Genomic DNA, 8111 nt, shown 5'->3' with positions numbered 1-8111 from the left:
CATGCAGTAGGCTTTCAAATAAGGCTGAGAGGCACATGTTGCTCTGCCCTGCTGTAGCAGGACATATTTGTTAAGACAGCGGCAATGCCATATGCTTCCTGCCAATTTAAACACATACCTAAGTGAGATACTAGGAAGTACGTATTGCTAAAGGTTGCAATTTTTGCTTCCTGACTTAGCAGAGCAGAGCAGAGCAAGCTGTCCCAGCTGGTCTAGAGCCTCTGGGATACAAGCAGCCAAGCTCCCAGGGAGCGAGCAACTAGGAAGGGCAAACAGGAGTTTGGTGGGAGAGTTCAGTGGGAGAGGGCAAGGGGGAGGGCCCTATTTTTTTCTTCTTTTCTTTCCCCTCTTAGTTCTCTCCTGCACTTGTTTTCCTTCCACACTTGTAACACACTCCTGTTTACAAGTAGGGCTATGCTGTTAACCTTTAATGAAGACAGGAGAAAGCACCAGTTGTCACAACTGCCATCCAAGACATATTCACAACTTAATCAAAGAATGGACCAAGGAGATTCCACAGTGGAGGTGACCTGCAACAACTGTGCAATGTTCATTTTCTTACCATAGAGCAACATGGCCTACACAGGTGACAAGTGCAAGCTAGTAGCCCTTTTAGAAGAAAGAGTGAGAGCACTGGAGTAGCAAGTGTCTACCCTCAAGATAATAAAAGAAGATGAAGAGTGTTTAAACAATGCTGGAGCTGCAACAGCTAAGAGTAGTCCAGAAGCAAGAAGTGCATCAACAAACTGAAGGAGAAGAGAACACTGAGGGAAGGGAAAATGAGGAAATTCCCTGGAACAGGGTGATAGTTACATGCAGAAGAATTAGCAGACAGCAGTGGAAGCAGTGGAACTCTTGAACTGTTTTATGTTTGGCAATTGCTGCCAAACATGACCCCTGCAAGAGATTCCTGACATGCATTGCCAACAACTCCTTCAGCAGAAGGTAGAGGAAGGAACAGGAGGATCAGATATCCTTGATTTAATATTAATTAACAGGGATGACCTGTGATGTAGTGATTAAAGAAAGCCAACACGGATTTATCAAAAATAAATTCTGTCAGACTAATTTAATCTCAGTTTTGACTGGGTAACCTCCCAAATGGACAGAGGGAACACTGCCCCCTTCCAACTCTACTATTCTATGATTCTATGATCCCTTTTTGTAGCTTTAGTATTTAACATATTTCACAACCCTTAATATAATTCAGAAGTAACTGCTGTGTAATACTTTTGAATAACCAAGTTTATGGAATGAATGAGAGTAAATGCAACAAAACCTAATCCAGACAAGGTGGAAGTATTGTCAATTGCTGTTTGTTCTTGTGTTGAGTGTCCATTAAGGCTTGGGTTTGCAGCTTGTGCTGCAAAGTCTTGGGTTTGTCCTGGATCTAGTGGTATTTCTGTAGTAGCAGTGGCCGAGGGCAGTTTAGCCCTTAGCATCAGAAGTGCCATTTCCTGGAAAGAGGTGACTTAGCTATGGTAACTTAAAGATACTTACTTCATCTAGAATGGACTATTGTAATATGCTTTTCATGGGATCCATGTTATTCAGAAACTAGTTGGTACAGGCTGTGGACCCAAGCATTGCAATTGTAGGCTGCATGGCTATTCTAGTAAACTGCATGCAGTGTGTGACTCCAGTTTTGCCACACCTTCATTCACTTTCGGTTGGTTTCCAGCCACATTTCAAAACACTAATTTTAACCTTTCTGACAGTGTCCAGGCTGCCTTCTTCCTTATGAAAACTCATGTGAAGACCTCCTTCTAAGACCCCCATGACCTTATGGCAGGTGCCTACACTGGACAGGATTTGTTTGGCAGTAGCACCAAGACTGTGGAACACCATTTGCAAAGAGATGTGTTTTTCTTCATCACTCTTGGCTTTTCAGGGCTGGGCAAAGACTATTTTCTTTCACAGAACTTTTGGATTTGCTGAAACCTGATTGAATTCAGGATTCTGCTGCTTGAATAGGTATTTGGATTGTTTTTCTTGATAATCAGTTTGTTCCTATTTTGTAGTTTTTGCTTTTCTTGATGGCTGTAGGAAGCAGCATTTCAAGACAGAAAGGGGCACGAAGAAGTGCACAAGCTTTCAGGTTGTAAGCATGGATGGTAAAACATAAAAGCGAAAGGGCCAGAGGTAGGAGGCCCCTTCTGACTCGCTCTGTTTCTGTTTCTAATAACAGAATATGGGAGGTGTTATGCAGATACTGTGCAAAGAAATTTCAAGTGGTACTGAATGCTAAAGGGACATGGAGAAGCTTGCTGTGCTCTTCTGGTCTTGTAACTTGAACTCAGAGTGTCTGAGCTAGTTAACAAACATTTTGTTAGTGTTTGAGCCGGAACATAACATATAAGTAAAATAGCTGTTGAATCTGAAGCAGAACTGAACCAAAACATTTAATGTTTCTATTGTCTGACTTACTGGGGTATAAGTTACAGTTGAGAAACATGAAGGCATTTCCACTCCGTTTCAGATGCTTCATGTCAAATTAGATGTAGGCATGTAAGCAGGGCACTTTCTTAATAATGTACCAAAGTACTCAGTCAATAATAGTAATAATAGTATTTATGCAGTTAATCACAACTGTTAAATGATTCCAAAATATAATAATGGATACTTTGAAACCTTATTAGGATGTCAAAAATCAAACATAATTAGGGTATAAAGTGCAGAGAAAAGCACATTTTTCTTTCTCTTTAGCTTGTTGATCCATTTCAGCAGCTTGATTCTCTATTCCAGCCTTGTGAGTAGTGAGTCCACCGAGTTTACTAGTCTACAATTTGATTTTAACTTGCCAGTGTTTCCTTGCTGGCCATGGAGCAGGGAAACCATGGAAATGCAGCTTACTTAATGCAAAACTGCTTTTCTGCTAAACAAGGTGCTCAAGTAATCCACCACTCCTTGGCTAGTATGCTGTCTCCATACAAGCTACAGAGGATAGGGGTTTCTCTTTCTTTGTGGTCTGCATAGCTATGGTGAAAGAAAATGAACTGGCAAAGAAACATGGAAAGATCCGTGTCTTGTACACCAGCCTACCTACATGAAAGTCCTTGTTGCCTGTGGTGATGCCAGACAAATTGTTAAATACAAGGCTGCTTCCTTCTGTGATGTACAAAGCCTGGGAAAAGGATGTTGTATCCTGCAGAGGCTTTGCAGAGCCTGATATGCTTCTACTTCCTTCCCAAGGGCTCAGTCCAGAATGTCATATTTTCTAACTCACAATCCTAACTGTAATTTAAATCAGAATTCTGGCTCTTCTCTTCAGAATTCTGTGCGAAGAGAATTCTCTGCTGTTCCGCCTGATTTGCACTGGATAAGCATCTGAGTTTGGAGGCTTAGATTCCCCTCCACAGAATTTTCCACTTAGTCAATGCAGTGTTTACAGTGTCAAAACCCCTCTCTCTTTCCCCTTCTAAGCTTGTAATTTACCATTATATAGGACATACATGTTAGAATAGCACACAAGTTGTAACCAACAATTAAAACATATAGAACATTTATTTCTCACTCAGGTAAGCATGTAAGAACAATGAAATCATTGGATTATCCAGTGGAATGAGTATTTAGCAGGTCGTAGTGCTATTCTTCTCACTTGTACTAGTTCCTTTTAGTTGCTCCAAAAATGAAGTAGTGTCATAAAAATTTGAAAACATACAGTAAAAGATGTACCTTAAAAATAATATATACTTTTCACTCAGAAAGTTTTTCAAGACATTGAGGTTTCCCAACCCATAAAAATGCTAAGCTGCACATGCCTTAGCCGTGTAATTCTGGCCTTGAGTGCAGGTATTGTTTTTTGCTTTTTCAACAGGTTGGCGGTGTATGGAACAGATCTGGGCTGGAGCCCAAGTATGGTAAGGAGTAGTAGAGCTTCAACACTTTTAACTCCCACTGAAGTCCCTGTCCAGATCAAGCATTCTGTGGCTGCAGTTTGCATTGCTAAAAAGGATAGGTTGAAATCCTCTGCATGCCTACCCTGAACTAAGAGCCTTCGAGTTCAGTGGGAATTACTCCCAGTTAAATTTATGTACAGTTGAAGTATTTGCCCAATTCTTATTTTATATGGCAGCAAGGTTGGTCTATAGGACATCACGGAGAGACCATATCTCACCAATAATAATATCTCTGCATTGTCTTCCACTATGTTTCTGGATGTGGTAGAAGCTATTGGCAATTACCCTTAAAATCCTTCATGGCTCCAGTCCAAAATACCTTCATGAGTGCATTTGCCCATGTATTCCGCCTCATCTGCTGAGGTCCTCTGGGGATCATTTCCTGAAATTTGCTTCTGCATGATTAACGTGAACTACCTCGAGGACTTTCTCAGTGGTTGCCCCAAACTGTAAAATGGCCTGCCGGGAGAGATGTGTCAGATATTCCATATTGCTACTTTCAAGAGAGAGTTAAAGATGTATTCCTTCTGACAGGCTTTCCTGGATTAGTTCCCAGATTCATTTTATTTAATAGGTTTATTTTTAGTTTAAATATGAATTGTTATTGGACTTAATCTCTTATGCCCAGAGCCTGTGGAAATGGGGCAGTATATAAAAATAAGAATATATAAAATAAAAATAAATATGGAGCTTACAATTTATAAATGGTCTGTTCAGCAAAAAAGTATGAAAACATCAAAACTTTACAGCAAGCTATATACTTTGCATCTATACTGATTCAAATTATGTTTTCTTCTGAACCTGAGAACTTCCCTGAAGATTTGATACTATCACACTGAAAAATATTCTTTTTCAAAAAATATATATTTTTCTTGTTTCAACTGGACTTAGGCTAAAAATGAATACAGAAAATGCCACCCACAGTAGATGAATGACCTTCTCTTAGTATGTCTCCAGGGAAGCTCTCTGACACCATCTCTGTTAGCATTTAAGCATTTAGATGATAAAGACTACTTTTTCACTCAGTCCTTTTAAGATCCTTAGTTTTGACTGATGGGTTTATCTGGCTTTCAGTCGCTCATCTGCTGTGAATTCATTTTGTTGTTTTGTATAAGTAGTGTATTTATCAGTTTGGTATCCTTTTAGCATTGTGAAAATTAGTCTGAAAAGTATAATCTCAAAACAGTATATGCATGTTAAAAAACCATTGCATACATACTGCTTTTGGGGTATGCAACTTTACACAGTGGTTTACAAAATATAAAGTATAAATAAATAGATCTTTACCAGTTGGACACATCTCTGTCTCTCTTCTCACTCAAAAATTAAACCTCTTACTTTTTTTTTAAATGTCCAGAAAAATATAATTTTATGTTAGTCTAATGACCCAGATCATTAATAGAAGTGTCTCTAGTCTGCACATTGTCTTTCAAATCACAACCACCAGTCAAACAGGAAAATAACTTTGAAAGCCCCAATAAAGGATGCAAACTACAGCTGTATGGGTGCTGTGTTCTACAATTCCCATCCATTTCTGTAGAACATGCATTATGGCTGCATAACTTTCATTTATACTTTTGTCCCTTCTGCTCTATATTGTATCTGTTTCTCAGCTGGAAAAAAAATACTGAGGCAATTCTATATGTATATATCTATGTTGAATAAACAAAAAATGAAAAAATATTTCACATTTATTCCATGGAATAGGAGCGGGGGAAGAGAGGAAAAGATCTAAATGTCAAAGCTAGAATGTCAACACTGCTTATAATGTCAAATTATACATTGCATACACTGGATTTCTGCTGTATTGATCAAACTACTGGTGAAATAATTAGAGAAGATGTGGTGTGTTTCATATGCAGGTAGACAGAGGTCAAGTAGCATTGAAAGCAAGTAACAAATTTTAATCACGAACTCTTCCCCCAGTTTCATTTCTCAGGTTTGATCACCCATCTGACACAATTGTTATCCCTTCAGCTACTTGCAAAAGAATTCAAACATTTCTTGATGCTGATTCAAGATGCAGTCTCTGCTTGGGATACTGCCAGGGCCCTGTATTTTTGGCATGGACAAGCCCTTAGGTCTGGTCTTGTCAGAGCTCAAAGCAACACCTCGTGTCTTTCCCACCACTCCTTTTTTCTCATTACTGTGCTACTGTCAATCTTACCTAAAATTCAGCCCTGTTTCATGTGTCTACTTATTTTCCCATGTATTTGTAGCGGACCTGCAGATAAAAGCAAGGCTGACTTTAGAGAAGGAAAAAAGCTGTTTGCATTGCATTTAAGCAAAAGTTGATTTCTAGCTCAAGCTATCCAGAGCTTATATTTTCTTCCTGAGCAGTGTTAGAAGACATTTTTATTCCTACCTGAAGGACGGTACCATCCCGAGATGTCAGTAATGGGGGTGGTGTATAAAAGTTTTAAATACATAAATAAAGAAATAACCAAGGGCACTCAATTCCAAGTGAAACCATTGGAGAATGACATATAAGACAGAGTGGCCAATCCATAATACACCGGCAGGCTTGGAGAATTCAGGTGTGAGACTGAACTTGACTCAAGCTTGATTTTGGATGCTAGTGAATTCTGCAAAATCAGAATTCACACTGAGAGTTTAAGTGCATTCTAAATATTCAGCATAATTTGAATAAATAGAGAAGTTTTGCATCATTCCTGCTTTCGTTGGAATGGTTTTCCCGCAAGCTGTGTAGATGACATACTTTGCTTCTGAGAAAATGATCACCAAGGTGTTTGTCCCACAGAACAGGACAAACAAGAACAAGATTGATGTAATAGGAAGTGGATTCAGAATGGTTTCTTTCTATCTTCACAGCTTTACTAACAGATCTGCCTATCAGTGCCCTAAATCTGTCTTAACCCCAAAATGTCCTTAAAACAGCTTCCTGCCCAGGGAAGGCAATGATTTCTGCAGCTGCTGTTGCACCAGAAAGCTGGATGAAGGAAATACAAAACACAGACAATTGGGTAAGAATCCAAAATAGTGATAAGAGTCAGGCCAACAATCAAACATGAGCACAATGTTTAATTGTGCATTAAGGTGGCTGAAACCCAACTAGTAGAGAAAGCTACTTGCTATTCCTCTAGAACACTATTCTATGATTCTATTTTTCCCATGCTAGAGGCTGTCAAATTGCAACTAGACAGTCATCAGAGAGGAATGGTTTAATTTGCACTGAGCAGGGAGAGGGACTTGATGGTGTCTGGTTCCTTTCAACTCTTCTATGATTCTGTAAGGAGCATGGAAGTTGTGATCATAGCAAATCTTTTGTATTTCCCCAAAGTTTGATCAACTTATTTGAATTTATTCTTAAGGTAATCAGCTTGTAATGTTATAAACTGTAGGAGATGGGGATTGTATGAATTAGCTTTATTTTGAACTTTAATTTCCTTTTAAAGTCCTGGAATTAATCTTTGATCACTAAAGCCACTGAAATGCCTCCTCTGAAGTTTTAATTATTTTCCCGAAATGATGTCATTCCATCACAAATGTAAAGCTTCTTGAAAAAGGTTAATCCAAAAAAACAAAAACAGAAAAACCCTGTGCCATAATAGGGCTTGTTTCATTTTTGATGTTAAAGGCAAAACAGTTGAAACTTCAAAGGTGTAATTCACATCAACTTACAGAAGTAATAATAATACCAAAGTGATAAACAGCTTTTCCAAGTGGTTATGTATCTTTGGAGCCATAAACTGATTGAGGTGTTTCCCAGATAATCCATTCCTATTTTAAGCACTGATTAGTGTAAATGTTAAGTTAATGCAAACCATACTTCATCCTTAATTGATCTAGAAGGAAGCCAATCCTATTTAGCAGTTTAAAATCACATTGTAAATAAACAAACAGTACATAAAAGAAGAAATTTATCAACTCTACATCTTCTGGAGAAGTCTATTTTTTTATAGTTCTCTCTGCTCCCTCCCACATTATAAGTCTTGATAGACAGTGTTTGTTTCTACGGCACTAATCACTTTTATGATGTATGTAGACAAAATTTTGTGTTTTCACATTGGCTGCCACATCCACTGGGTAGAAAAAAATGGGAACACAGATGAGAGACAGTTCTGAAGTGACAGTCCCTCCTCCATCTTCATATGTTTTGAACAGTGGATGGCAAATGTAACATTCTGTGTTGATATGCAGTAAGTTCCTTGCGTTGTCCTTATTACAAGTTCCATTTACAGTATGAAAATC

This window comes from Varanus komodoensis, unplaced genomic scaffold, assembly GCF_004798865.1.
Source record: "Varanus komodoensis strain SLA01 unplaced genomic scaffold, ASM479886v1 scaffold4, whole genome shotgun sequence".
In the NCBI taxonomy this organism is placed as follows: domain Eukaryota; kingdom Metazoa; phylum Chordata; class Lepidosauria; order Squamata; family Varanidae; genus Varanus; species Varanus komodoensis.
Note: the sequence above shows the minus strand (reverse complement) of the source record.